This window comes from Hyla sarda, chromosome 1 (genome assembly GCF_029499605.1).
Source record: "Hyla sarda isolate aHylSar1 chromosome 1, aHylSar1.hap1, whole genome shotgun sequence".
In the NCBI taxonomy this organism is placed as follows: domain Eukaryota; kingdom Metazoa; phylum Chordata; class Amphibia; order Anura; family Hylidae; genus Hyla; species Hyla sarda.
This window is the reverse complement of record NC_079189.1, coordinates 560,709,210-560,724,997: the sequence shown is the minus strand read 5'-3', so window position 1 is coordinate 560,724,997 and position 15,788 is coordinate 560,709,210.

Genomic DNA, 15,788 nt, shown 5'->3' with positions numbered 1-15,788 from the left:
AACTTTCTGGCACCAGTTGATAAAAAAAAAAGTTTTCCACCGGAGTACCCATTTAATACTGTTTTGCTCATTTGATACTGACTCAGCATGTCTGACCCATCACAAAATTGGGGGCCGTTGTTTAGGGGGAATCCTTCAAGAAAGTATGGACAATTGTTGGGGAACCAGATCTGCACTGATCCCTACCCTGGATGTGACAGTAATATAATGTATAATATAATAGAATGTGATATAATAATGAAATAAAATAACTACCTTTTTTTCCACTAAAGTCACTGTCTGTTTCCTCAGACTCACATTGATCAGTTAAAATCTATGGCTACGTCTAGCAAGAAGGGTTACATTTTCCCATAGTGCCACCACTTGGAAAATGAAACATTACACTGTTCTAATTGAAATCAACAGGCTGTCCTTGTTATGCATGGATGTGCTGGGTCCTCCAGAACCAGAGACGCCCTCAAAGCTGCTTTTTGTTTTGGCAAAAGAATAAGGCCCCAAATCTGCTCAGATAATGATTATCATAGAAGATAAAGTAGAAGGTCTACAAAGTCCATACATATTAAGGATCTTAAGGATCTCTGCCTTTCTTTTATGTTCTTACCTCCTTTGACATGACCTTTGTCTGTGCCCAGACCATTCTCTTATCTGCTGCTTTTGTATTGTGCTGCTCTATAGGTTTAACTTTGTCTTGTGACTGTGTACATGGCTGCTGTTCTGGGTTCTGACTGTCTAAGGGCCCCGAATCTGCTTAGATAATGATTCACATAGAAGGTAAGGAATGAGGTCTACGATGTCCATACACACTAACCTTAATACCCTTCAGTTCTCATATTAAATTGTACCATTCTGTGTAAAACTTGACTTGTTCTCCTTAATTTCCCTCAGAAAGTTTTTTTTTTCATGGGGATCAGTCTAATGTCATGAATTACTGCACTTCCGACTGATGGTGCTGGAGGTTCAGTCATATATAAGAGAAACCGTTCAAATTTTCTGCACTCTTAGATAATTTGAGTATCATAAATTACCACAGGGTTGAATTCTTTCTCCTATGCCGACTCATTCAGTCTCAAGTCGAATGAGTGGTGGGAAACAAAAAAAAAAAAATTGTGAAGACGAAAAAAAAATGAAAAGCTTTGAGCACTCTTCAAAGTCTGTCTGCTTGTCTTTGAATAGGATAAAACCGAGAGCAGAAAAAAAAAAAAAACAGGATGAGAGAGAATAGAAAAACGTTCAACTTGTAAGTGATCTGAACTTTGCCGGCGCCAACAGAACAAACCCTGCTACATATTTCATAAAATAACTATTCTGTCTTTGGGTTTTGAACAAGTTAAAGCAGCTTTGTCAGACAAAATCACAAGTGCCTGATGGAAGACTTATTCAGGAGACGGCCGCCATAGCGCAAATGAGCTTCCTGCGGGGACCGCGGGAAGCGATGGACATGACAATAAAGAGGTCAAGGGTTGGACCTAGTAAAATTTTTTCCATTAGGCGGTAAAATGTGAGAATTCTTTTTTTTTTGATCAGACTATATAATACGTGGACAGCATTAGATAGGAAAAAAAACCATAGCAATTAAGAGGACCCCTGTCTATATTCGGTACTGGGCATAGAGATGTCCTAGCTGATCCTGCTCTGGTAGACTCAAACTGGTTATTTCTTAAATGGACAGTCATTCATCTAAACGTCTGCCATGTACAATAATACTACGCTTGTCCTGCAGTGTCTATTACAGAGGCGAGGTCTGGCTGACCATAACTTCTATGGCAGAATCAGCTGTATACTTCTCTACAGAATCGAAGAAGATAAAATTTCATACCAGTAGAAGATAAAATTGTCAAACCAGAAAGGGGGGGGGGGGTCGACCTCTGGGGCCCCCCCATGAACTCCTGTATGGAGCCCCGGCTCTCCTTTAGAGCAACATGTTACGGCCCACTCCATATGTCTCTAGAGCCAGTCGGCAATCTTCGGCATTTCCATAGATATATATATGGAGGGGGCATGGTGGCCCCCACTTCGGACGGGGGTTGTGATGTGCCACTCTGGGGGAGAGCCAGGCTTCATACAAGATTGCGGGGAGCCCCAGTGGTTGGATCCCCCGCTGGGGCTAGATTATAGGTTTTTAGTAATATTTAGGTTGAGACTCCTTTAATAGAGATGCATAATTCAGTCTGGCACAAATTCATTCAGAATTTCCTGAAAATTCTGCAATCAACCAAATTGAAAAGTTTAGTTTTGGATGAATATTTCAAAATGGCGGCTGCTTGAAATATTTATAAATCTGGCAAATGCCTCGATACATGACTTTTCAGGGCTATCACTTGCAAATTGGACCAAATGTATTTGGGCAAAGCCAAATGTGAACCGACTAGGGGTCACTGGGGCAGACTCTGGAAGGCTTTTCAGCACCTTGCTGGCCTTGACTGATAGATCTCTGTTGTTTAGGTATAGTGAGAGATCAACCAATCAAGTCTGGCTGGTTGGGCAGAAGCCACCAGGGTCCACCTCAATGACTCATGGTTAAAAAGCAAGAAAGTGATGACCGGTTCCTATAAATGGGAATCTGTCAGCTGAGAATCATGTTCCAAACTTCTGACACTGCTAGATTCTGTCAGAAGAAACATATATATTTCATATATCTGTCAATCCATCAATAACATGGAAAAATGCTTTCATTCTCTGGTGCAAAGAGTCAGAGGTGTTCCCAAGCCACTGAAATGTTGAGACACCACTTATCTTCCCCTTTTATCCCTGCCACTGCTTGATTGACAGTTAGCTGGAAGCCGAGTCCAGTTTCCAAATCTTACACCTGCGCACAATTTGTACCCACAGCACGGGAAAAGGATTTGAAGACAAGACTCAGCACTGCAAGTAAGGATAGGAGGGGAAGTGAGGAGATGTTCTAGCCCTTGGGGCTTGGGAACGCCTCTTTGATACTTGACTGGTGAATAAAAGCATTTTTCTACATTATGGAAACAGATAAAATGTCAGGAGTTTGGAAAATGAATTGCAAGTGACAGGTTCCTTTTAAAGCATAAATGTCATATCACAGAAAAATAATGCTTCTTTATAATCCTCGCTAGGCAATGTAGATACTTTGCATATATTTTTTTTATGTATCTAGCTTCTGTATTTGAGCAGTGGAATGGAGGGATTTGTAAGGCAATCATTCTGACATCCACTGCTCAGGAAGGGGCGTGTCTGATGGATGCACTGAGCCTGCCCTCACTCACCATGCATTCACTTCCTCCCTAAGTGCTTTTCTGCATCTCTTCTTCCAATCCCTGCAAGATGCTCTCTAACCGCACCCCCCCCCCCTCTCTGTTTTCATGCTGCAGTCTGATAGGAGAGGAGTGAGCACTGAGGAGGAGTGCTAGTCCTGCACTTACATCCTGAACTTTGTCCAAGCCTGTGCTTCATCTGGGACAGAGATGATGCTGCACCCGGACAGGATTATGTTCTAATTGGTATGGGGACCCCTAGTGGTCTTTTTTTTTTTTTTTTTTTTTTTTTTTTTTTACAAGCGATGATTTGTATCATAATAAAAAAAAATTGTTACATTTGCCAAAATGTACATTATATATATATAAATTGAATCTGACAGTGCCCTTGTAAGTGTTTACCACCTGAACATCAACAAGCTTTTATGGGAATCCATAAAGATCCAAGTTCAGGGCAGTAGAACCACGAAAAGTCTGGATACTTAGGTCTTTACATAGATGCTAAAAATAAGGAATGCTCAAGGCTGCCGAATACCGGCCTTAGTCACAAGTTTCATGCAATATTATACAACAATTCACAGTCTGACACAACAATGCATGAATGTGCTTGTGAATAAAAAGATTTAAATCATTTTTACAAACTTCAGGATGAGGTTTGTTAGGTAGCAAGTGGCATTTAGGGTTTTAGCCACCAATGAGGTCTGTTTGGATTTTTCTTCTCAGATTATAAGGCATATCCTGTTTACTGATGTGATCGGGCACCACAGTTGCCACGTAATAGGCCCCACACATGGGCTTCTCATATAAAATGTCAGGTTCAGGTTTTGTCTGTTCTCCACTAATACCTGAAGCATCTTCCTATTTGTAACTATTGTGTCCATACTCATTGCTCCATTTCTGCTTGTGCTTGTAGCTGGAGTCGAGCTGTCGGTGCCGGGTAGTGTGGTGATAATTGGCATGTTGCTGTGTCTTCCCCCGGTGGACACCGTTTGCTAACTCTGAGCTGCCCGCATTTACCGTGCCTCACTTTCATGGGAAAACTAAGCTTAGAAATGTCAAGTCTAATTTGTGCTGGAGATTGCGGTAACAAGATTTCACCAGCAGAGTCCTTCGCTGTGCGTTCTGCTAATTCAATACGATGATTTTACGGAGGAGCTCGAGACAGAATAAACATTTTTGTCAACAAAAGTTGGATTGATTATTGCTCTGCAGAGCCAAGGGGAAGGTGCGATGTGCTGCAGTCCTGTGTGTGAAATAATCACTGCACATACATAAAGCAGTTATGGGTCTTAGCTTAGGGTCTGCTACAATACCTATAATAACATCAGTTATGAAGTAACATTCCAAACTTACAGGGTAAAGACACACAATTAAATCTTTTTAATTTCTAATGACTATCCAGTTATGAACCGGAATATTTGAATATAATACTGCCCTTATGTACAATAATATAAATACTATAAAACTACTATATTATAATACTGCCCCTATATACAAGAATATAACTACTATAATACTGCCCCTATAATACTGTCTCCTATATACAAGAATATAACTACTATAATACTGATCCTTATGTACAAGAATATACTCGTTATACTCTGCCCTAGACTGCCCGTTTTTATCGGATGGATTAGAAATAAAGAAATCAAGTTTTAGAGGTGAGTGCATTGCTGCCTATCTTTCTCTATTTTTTGATAACTACTATAATACTGCATACTATGTGCAAAAAAAATAACTAATATAATACTGCCTCCTATGTACAAGAATATAACTACTATAATACTGCCTCCTATATAAGAATATATCTACTATAATACTGCCTCCTATATACAAGAATATAACTACTATAATACTGCCTCCTATATACAAGAATATAACTACTATAATACTGCTCCTATATACAAGAATATAACTACTATAATATTGCCTCCTATATACAAGAATATAACTACTATAATACTGCCTATATGTACAAGAATATATCTACTATAATACTGCTCCTATATACAAGAATATAACTACTATAATACTGATCCTTATGTACAAGAATATAACTACTATAATACTGCTCCTATGTACAAGAATATAACTACTATAATACTGCTCCTATGTACAAGAATATAACTACTATAATACTGCCTCCTATATACAAGAATATATCTACTATAATACTGCCTCCTATATACAAGAATATAACTACTATAATACTGCCTCCTATATACAAGAATATAACTACTATAATACTGCTCCTATATACAAGAATATAACTACTATAATATTGCCTCCTATATACAAGAATATAACTACTATAATACTGCCTCTATGTACAAGAATATATCTACTATAATACTGCTCCTATATACAAGAATATAACTACTATAATACTGACCCTTATGTACAAGAATATAACTACTATAATACTGCCTTCTATATACAAGAATATAACTACTATAATACTGCCTCTATGTACAAGAATATAACTATTATAATACTGCCTCTGTAATACAAAAAAAAGTACTATAATACGAATAGAATTAGAATGGTTTTCCTTTATGGCCGTGTCCTCCATCCTGTGGTTTACCAGTGGTTGCAAAATTGCATGATGGAAGTTAAAGTTCAACAGCTGGAGAGCTACAGGTTGGGAAACACTGCTCTATGGTATGTTCCCCCTTCTAAGTAGTCACTGAGACAGGAAATGATGTTGTTTGATTGACAGATGGCGACCGGAGACCATTCGTTTTAGCGGGCCTTTTAGCTGAATCCAATTTTAAAGGGGTACTCCACTGCCCCAGCGGTCAGAACATTTTGTAACATTTTGTTCCGAAAGTTAGGTGCGGGCAGCGGGGTCGTGATGTCATGGCATGGCCCCTCGTGATGCCACACCATGCCCCCTCCCATAGACTTGCATTGAGGGGGCATGGTGTGACATCCCGAGGGGCGTGGCCATAACATCACGACCCTGCTGCCCGCACCTAGCGTTCAGAACAAAATGTTCTGAACACTGAAGCAGTGGAGTGCCCCTTTAAGATGTACTGAAGCCTTGGCAGCCATAATTGGCCAGATATATATGTTTGAGATGAGTCATCTGGAAGCTTCACCATCTCTGTTCATAAAGGACATTTGTAGCAATGAGTGGGTTAAGCCATGGCTGGATGCGTGGTTGAGTCCCCAGACGGCGCAGTGCTCAGGAGCATGTATGACAGCTCCTCCTGATATACTGCAGCATGTCATTCAGAAAAAGAAATACACAACAGCATATTGAGAAAACTGTGTCTCTCTTCATTCATGTTCAAAGCAAATTTATTGCCAGCCCCAAAGCAGCAAATATCATGAATTTGTTAAAATGATTTAAGGCATCTTGAGCGGGCAAAAGAAAAGCCTCTTGATAAATGACCTTTTTCTTGAAAACAAAGCCAATTAATGTAGTTTACCATTTCCCCGTGTCATATAAATCTATCGGATGGCAATCTCAGAGCGCCAGTCAGGAAGGAACATTGCCCAAAACAGTCACATCACAACTTAACATGCAGTTATATAAATGCCGCACGGAGACCGACGCCTGGAGTTTTATGTCCTGCGCAACCGCGCCATTTTTCCCTCATACAACAACTGTACTAACAACTATAGGTGGAGAGTAAAACTTTTCTAAACGTCATCTATGTATCTGAATTTCTCAGTCAACAACATCAATGTCATTGAGAAAATGCCTAAACTCTCTGGCTACATGGGGCTGGGCGTTGTCTTGTAGAGGATTTCATCCTGGTTCCTACTACCAGTCATGGAGATGTATGGAATTCTCAGCTCACCCTCAGAGGCCCAGAGGCGCTCAGACTGTGCGAGGCAGCACCACTTAGCAAAATGAAAAACTGGATGTCCAGCGCCAAGATTTGTGCAAAACAGGTTCTTTATTGCTTAAAACACCATAGCAGGGGTCAAAATGTGACCCGTTTCAGGTGCGTTAGCACCCTTAATCATATATTAATGTACGATTAAGGGTGCTAACGCACCTGAAACGCGTCACATTTTGACCCCTGCTATGACGTTTTAAGCAATAAAGAACCTGTTTTGCATGAATCTTGGTGCTGGACATCCAGTTTTTCATTTTACTACCAGTCATGGTACAATTTGTGCAACTCTGCATGGATATGCCTCCCCAGACCATGTGTCAAGGGTTTTATTCCCAAAATGAATCAAAGACCGAGGTACATGCTCTCAATTCACACAAGTGCAAGTAAAAAGTGTTCACACAAAAAAAACGTACACGAGGATGCGGTCCATCACAAGCCCTTCTCTGAAAGGAAAGAGGCCCCCCAATAAACCAAATCCTGCGCCTCCAGGCCAAAAGGCACCTTCAAGGATCCAGGTACAATGTCTCCTTTCGCCGAAAGTGCTCCTGGAAAACAACTGGGTAAAAACCAAGTTGTCACTGCGTCAGCCATGATAAGCTTAGTTTAATCAGGTTTATGAAAAGCAGTATCTTCTGGAGTTTATTTCTCTACAAAAGCATCTTTCTTAGAGAGAGGAATGTCCCTAATATCAATACGACGAGATAAGACATTAAAGGGGGCTAGTTATATTCTCTTGAGGTGCCTGGTACAATTTACCCAAGACAAGTTAAAGGAGTACTCCACTGGACAGTGTTTGGAACAGTGTTTCGTTCTGAACGCTGTGTGCGCGCTGTTGGGGTCGGGCACGCCAAGAGCTGGTGCAAGGATTTTTGCTACCCTAGGCAAAACCTCATTTTTTGCCACATGACTGAATAACACTGCCATACCAGAACAGAACAATACCCGCATACTGTGACTGAATAACACTGCCATACCAGAACAGAACAATACCCGTATACCGTGACTGAATAACACTGCCATACCAGAACAGAACAATACCCGTATACTGTGACTGAATAACACTGCCATACCAGAACAGAACAATACCCGTATACTGTGACTGAATAACACTGCCATACCAGAACAGAACAATACCCGAATACTGTAACTGAATAACACTGCCATACCAGAACAGAACAATACCCGTATACTGTGACTGAATAACACTGCCATACCAGAACAGAACAATACCCCTATACCGTGACTGAATAACACTGCCCTACCAGAACAGAACAATACCCGCATACTGTGACTGAATAACACTGCCCTACCAGAACAGAACAATACCCCTATACCGTGACTGAATAACACTGCCATACCAGAACAGAACAATACCCCTATACCATGACTGAATAACACTGCCATACCAGAACAGAACAATACCCGAATACTGTAACTGAATAACACTGCCATACCAGAACAGAACAATACCCGTATACTGTGACTGAATAACACTGCCATATCAGAACAGAACAATACCCGCATACTGTGACTGAATAACACTGCCCTACCAGAACAAAACAATACCCCTATACCGTGACTGAATAACACTGCCATACCAGAACAGAACAATACCCCTATACCGTGACTGAATAACACTGCCATACCAGAACAATACCGCCATACGTTGACTAAATAACACCAACATACCAGAACAGAACAATACCGCCATACCATGACTGAATAAAAATGCCATACCAAAACAGAACAATACCACGATTCGATGAGTGAATAAAAATGCCCCCATACCAGAACAGAACAAAACCACCATACAATGACTAAATACCACTGCCATGCCAGAAAAGAACAATACCGCCATACCATGACTGAATATCACCACCATACCAGAACAGAACAATACCACCATATACTATGACTGCATAACATCACCATATCAGAACAGAACAATAATCACCATACCATGACTGAATAACACTGCCATACCAGAAAAGAACAATACCACCATAGTGTGACTGAATAACAACGCCATACCATGACTGAATAAAAATGCCATACCAGAACAGAACAATACGGCCATACCGTGACTGAATAACAATGCCATTGCTACTGGCCGTGAGCGCATGGTTCCGTTACCTGCTGCTGCCGACGGGGCTGGGACTCACATTGCGGGACACGCCCGCATGCAAGCCCCAGTCAATCACTCACCTGGTGCTTCATCTGCTCCAGCCTCTGCCTCACTGCTCCGCACGCGCCAGAACTTTAAGATTTAAAGGGCCAGTGCGCTCTTTAGTGTGATTCACCTGTGGCTCATTTATATATTCCTCCACCCTCCTCACTCCCCTGCCGGATCTTTGTTGCCTTGAGCCTGAGAGAAAGCATTCCTGTTTCTGCCTTGCAGTGTATCTGATCCTTCGCTTTGTGACCCGACCTTGCTTCTCTGCCGCCTGCCTATTGACCTCCTGCTACGTCCTGACTACGCAACCGTGCCGTCTGCCCTGACCTTCTGCTATCCAGACTACGAGCTGCCTTATCCCTCCTGTGCCTCGCATCTCCTCAGCCACCTGTGTGGTCGAGCCGTGCCTGGGATAGCAACCTGGGTGCCGCCTGCCGCAGCAAGTCCATCCCGCTTTGCGGAAGGCTCTGGTGAAAACCTGGTATGATCCGAGTCATCTGCCACACAGCTCCAGCGGATCCACATCCACCGGGGTTCCTGTCTTCTGAAACGTGAGTGTTACAGCCATACCAGAGCAGAATAATACCACCATACCATGACTGAATAACAACTTCATACCAGAACAGAACAATACCCCAATACCATGACTGAATAACAATGCCATACCAGAACAGAACAATAATCACCATACCATAACTAAATAACAATGCCATACCAGACTAAAACCATGCCATACCAGGACAATAAACACCATACCATGACTGAATAACAATGCCATACCAGAACTAATTCTAATAATCCATGAGTGCCCAGATGGGGATGATGGGGCCTTGTGTACAGTAACGGAGCACAGTGAGTGGGCGGGAGGGACAGCGGGTGGGTGATAGGGCTGGCAGAGCGAGCAGGTGGAGGGCCGGCGTGGTGGCTGGCACACCCTCTCCCATAGACTTTCAATGAGGGGGCATGGCCTGATATCATGAGGGGGTGTGGACACCCTCGCAGCGCGCACACAGAGTTCGGAACTAAATGTTCTGAATGCTGGCCAGTGAAGTACCCCTTTAAGGAGGGTTGAGATGAAGACACTGAAACATATGTTTGTCCCATATAATGAAGTTTAGTTGTTTACATATAAGATAATCCATGGGATATATGGTGGAGTCATATATACAATTGAATATTATTATGTGACATAACACATACCAATTCCTTCACAGACACATTGCATATAGCTATGCATGTATTTTAGCCAAGTCTATCCTACTTAAGACTATTACCCAGGGCCCGAGTCCTGCAGGAACACGTACAAACTGAGTTCCTGAATTTTTTCCACAGCAGGAACACCTCTCCCATTAGCAGGAGGCCTGCAGGACCAGCCCTTATGTGGAAGAGTTCCCACGACTTGAACCCTGGTATTACCCCACAGTATTAGCCTGCATTCACATTGCGTAACGTTTTGGAGTTACGGTCACCAGATCCGGGTGGGAAATGTGAAAACCGGGCGCTCCCTTATCCCTAATTTTTTCCCCGTGTCCGGTTCTGTGACAAAACTGAAAACCCTGGTATGCTACAGTTGTTTTCAGCACAACCAGAAAACCGTATATGGGGCTAAAATGAGCTGACCGGAGTCACTATCTGACTCCAGTCGGCTCATTAAATGAATGAGATGTGGGTCGGGCCCGGCTGGGATATAGGAGCTCCCGGTTTCCACATCTCCCAGCCGGATCCGGTCACCGTAACTCCAAAATGTTATGTGAATGTAGGAGGAAGGAAAGATCTCAGTTAGTAAAACATGAATATAATGGGGCTCAAGTATATGGACAAAAATGAGATAAAACAATATAAATGTATTAAAAATATTAAATTAAAAAACATCCAATCAATATGTCATATATAAACAGGACTGCACACCACAGGGCCCTTGTGAGTGCAGGACCTGGCTAATTCAAATCAGACAGTAAACAATAATGTCAAATTAAATAATTATCGCCTCCCAGTACAATATTTCAGATCCGCATATAAATACTTATGTCCTGAATAATAATCAAAATATGAGCTTGCAATAATATTAAACATAAAGATAGTTTGTATCATACGCTCTAAAAATGTCACAGCAGTCTCCTCACCGTTTAACATCGATATTTTTATCGAAGAGCCGAGGTACATGCTCTCGAGTAACCCAAGTGCAAGTAAAAAGTGCAAGTGTTCACACAAAAAACGTGTACAAGGATGCGGTCCATCTCAAGCCCTTCTCTTAAAGGAGAGAGGCCCCCAAAAATTAAAACCCTTCGCCTCCAGGCCTAAAGGCCCCTGCAAGGCTCCAGGTACAATGTCCCCTTTAACCAAAGCTACTCAGGGACCGAAAAGTGTTCCTGGAGGACAACTAGGCGTTAACCAAGTTGTCACCTAGGAACAAGTAAAATCGGTTTGGCATTTCTGCCGAAGCAGGAATGCCACAGGGCATGGCAGGGAGGTAAGGAACCTGATGGACACACACACCTCCCCTAGACCGGCAGGAGGGACAACCAGAAGGGTTACCGCACCATGATCAATCCTAGTGAACATAAAAAGAACACAAACATGAGCACTGTGACAAAAACATAGAAAATAAATAAGAGGATGTGCATAGTGTGATACTGCCCGGACATCCGCCTGGATCAAACATGACGAGGCCAGATGTGAGAGAGAGAATCGGGAGGGTCTATAAAACCTTAGTGGTAGAGAGTGTTAAGTAAAGGGGGGTCAGTGCACATAAGATATTTTCAATAGATCTGCTCCACGGGGTCCTCTGCTTCCACCTTCCTGTCACATTGTGAGGTTTACTCTCTCTTGGGGCACATTGCATACTCAGACAACTGTGCAAATAGAATTATTAAAATGCCCCCCTCCCCCCAGAGACAACACACCAGGGGCATTACAGGGCAGGAGGAACGTGCTGCTGACATACACAACCCATGTGTACGATTGCCATTACTTGGAAGCGCACCCTATAAGCACATTTGGCTGGCTTCCGTCATTAGGCTTATTTCTCCTCATGCATGTTTCATATCATTCCTGACAATGAGGGAACATTGCACATTTTAATTCTGCTGGCAAATTGTTTAATTAACTTTTTCGCACATTTATTTCCCAGTGTCAGTCTGTGAGCGTCCGAGGACAAGCAAGCCGGAAACTTTTCACTGAAAAAAAAGATAGTCACTTAGAGAAGACCCAGGCTGAGAACTGTTGGGAATCTGGTCAGGTACAAGGATTATGAGCAGGGCTGTAATTGTCTAGGGCAGCACCTTGCTGTTGGGGGGGTGGTTCAAGTGGAGGGTGGTAATGTAGCATGGGGGGGGGGGGAGGGCAGTAAGTAATTTACCCCCTTCTCACTGGTCTGGAGAGAAATTCTCAGCCTGACAGGTGGAGAAGGGGGGTAAAGGGCAGTAAGCAACAATCTATATCGATCGCTGCTTACTGTCTGGCCCTCAAGATGTTAAAGGGGTACTCCGGTGGTTAAGATTTTTGGCTATATTGCATCTTCTTTTAATGTTCATGTTTTTTGCAATTGACATGTATCATATATTTGTGTAGCGTGTGTCTTTTTTTCTTACCTGTTTGTGGGCCAGGAAGTTCCGTAGTTCTGTGTTGGATCTCTTACTGTCGTCCACAGCGTCGGCCATGTTAGGATTAGGCTGTGGACAACGCACCAGGGCTTTTTTTTTTCTCTGTTCTTTCAGAGCCCGGAGGAAGCAGGTCTGCATGAGAGAGATAAGCCACGCCCCCTCATCTACCCCTCCCAGAGGACGCAGGTCTGCATGAGAGAAAGAAGCCACGCCCCCTCATCTCCCCCTCCCAGAGGACACAGGTCTGCATGAGAAAGAAGCCACGCCCCCTCATCTCCCCCTCCTGGAGGACGCAGGTCTGCATGAGAGAAAGAAGCCACGCCCCCTCATCTCCCCCTCCTGGAGGACGCAGGTCTGCATGAGAGAGATCAGCCACACACCCTCATCTCCCCCTCCCGGAGGACGCAAGTCTGCATGAGAGAAAGAAGCCACGCCCCCTCATCTCCCCCTCCCGGAGGACGCAGGTCTGCATGAGAAAGAAGCCACGCCCCCTCATCTCCCCCTCCTGGAGGACGCAGGTCTGCATGAGAGAAAGAAGCCACGCCCCCTCATCTCCCCCTCCTGGAGGACGCAGGTCTGCATGAGAGAGATAAGCCACGCCCCCTCATCTACCCCTCCCAGAGGACGCAGGTCTGCATGAGAGAAAGAAGCCACGCCCCCTCATCTCCCCCTCCCAGAGGACACAGGTCTGCATGAGAAAGAAGCCACGCCCCCTCATCTCCCCCTCCTGGAGGACGCAGGTCTGCATGAGAGAAAGAAGCCACGCCCCCTCATCTCCCCCTCCTGGAGGACGCAGGTCTGCATGAGAGAGATCAGCCACACACCCTCATCTCCCCCTCCCGGAGGACGCAAGTCTGCATGAGAGAAATAAGCCACGCCCCCTCATCTCCCCCTCCCGGAGGACGCAGGTCTGCATGAGAGAGATCAGCCACACCCCCTCATCTCCCCCTCCCGGAGGATGCAGGTCTGCATGAGAGAAAGAAGCCACGCCCCCCTCATCTCCCCCTCCCGGAGGATGCAGGTCTGCATGAGAGAAAGAAGCCACGCCCCCTCATCTTCCCCTCCTGGAGGACGCAGGTCTGCATGAGAGAGATCAGCCACACCCCCTCATCTCCCCCTCCCGGAGGATGCAGGTCTGCATGAGAGAAATAAGTCACGCCCCCTCATCTCCCCCTCCTGGAGGACGCAGGTCTGCATGAGAGAAAGAAGCCACGCCCCCTCATCTCCCCCTCCCGGAGGACGCAGGTCTGCATGAGAGAAAGAAGCCACGCCCCCACATCTCCCCCTCCCGGAGGACGCAGGTCTGCATGAGAGAAAGAAGCCACGCCCCCTCATCTCCCCCTCCCGGAGGACGCAGGTCTGCATGAGAGAAAGAAGCCACGCCCCCTCATCTCCCCCTCCCGGAGGACGCAGGTCTCCATGAGAGAAAGAAGCCAGAGCAGGGGGAGAGAGGACATACACAGCTCCTCATCTCCCCTCCCCCTGCTCAGTCTTCTGAGGATGCAGGTCTGCACTGAAAGAAGACAGAGAAGATAACACTCTTATCTGAAGGGGAGGATAACAAAGTGCAGGGGCTGGGGATGTATAGACTGCAGGGGAATACATCTCGGACTGGGGATGATTTCTGTGTGTGAAAGGGGGGGGGGAACTCCTGAATGACACATGCTGGGAGTTGTAGTCCCTGTTATGTGTGTGTATGTTAGTGTTTACAAACCAGTGTGCCTCCAGCTGTTGCAAGACTAAAACTCCCAGCATGCCCTGACAGCATTTGGGCATGCTGGGAGTTGTAATTTTGCAACAGCTGGAGGCACACTGATTGGGAGACACTGTTCTAGCCAATTCAGTATATTACAAACAAAGTGCATTGTTTCCCAACCGGGGTGTCTTCAGCTGTATTAAAACTACAACTCCCAGCATACCCGGACAGCTTTTGGCTGTCCAGGCATGCTGGTAGTAGTAGTTTTGCAACACCTGGAGGCACCCTGGTTGGGAAACAGTGGTGTATGCCCTATAGAGGTGTGGTGAACTACAACCCCCAGGAGACTACAGAGGCAGCATGCTGGTGTTATACCACAGACTGAAGACTCCTGAATGACACATGCTGGGAGTTGTAGTCCCTTTTGTATGTGTATGCCAGTGTATCCCAACCAGGGCTGATTATATTAGTGTGCTGTGTATAAGGGGGCTGAACCGAGAATATAGTAGGGTGGGTAAAGGGCGGAACAAACAAACAAAAAAAGGAGACGCCTCAAACCAGCAAGGCATGTGGCATGCTGGGATTTGTAGTTTTCAGCACAGCAAGAAAAAGGAAATAGCAGCAAAGATAGGAAAACAAAGTGGGGGATAAAAAGATAACAAAGAACGGAAATAGAATAGGCTAAACAACAAGAATAGAAATGAAACAAAACAAATAGGGTAAGTCAAAAACAGAAAAACATGTTGAACACCGGAGTACCCCTTTAACCTGTTGGGGACGAAGGGCGTATGCATACGCCCTTGCGTCCTGGTACTTAAGGATGAAGGGCGTATCCATACGCCCGTGGGAATTTCGGCCCCCGCCGCGTGCCCGGCGGGGACCGGGCCGGGGTGACTGCTGATATCTATCAGCAGGCACCCCGTGCAAATGCCCAGGGGGGTCATTAGACCCCCCCATGTCGGCGATCGGCGCAAATCGTAAGTGAATTCACACTTGCGATTTGCGCCGATTACGGGTCTATGGTGACCCGGTGACCCGGAATAGAAGGGGGATCGCGGGTGTCTAAGACACCCACGATCCCCCTAAAGCGATAGGAGTGAGGTGGCACTCTCCTATCTCTGCTATTGGTGGTCTAGACGCGACCACCAATAGCAGATCTGGGGCGGAGGGGTTTACTTTCGTTTTCCCCGTCCTGCCCTCCCACAATAGGCGGAGAAGAACGGGGAAAACGAAGAGGAGCGGCGCCGG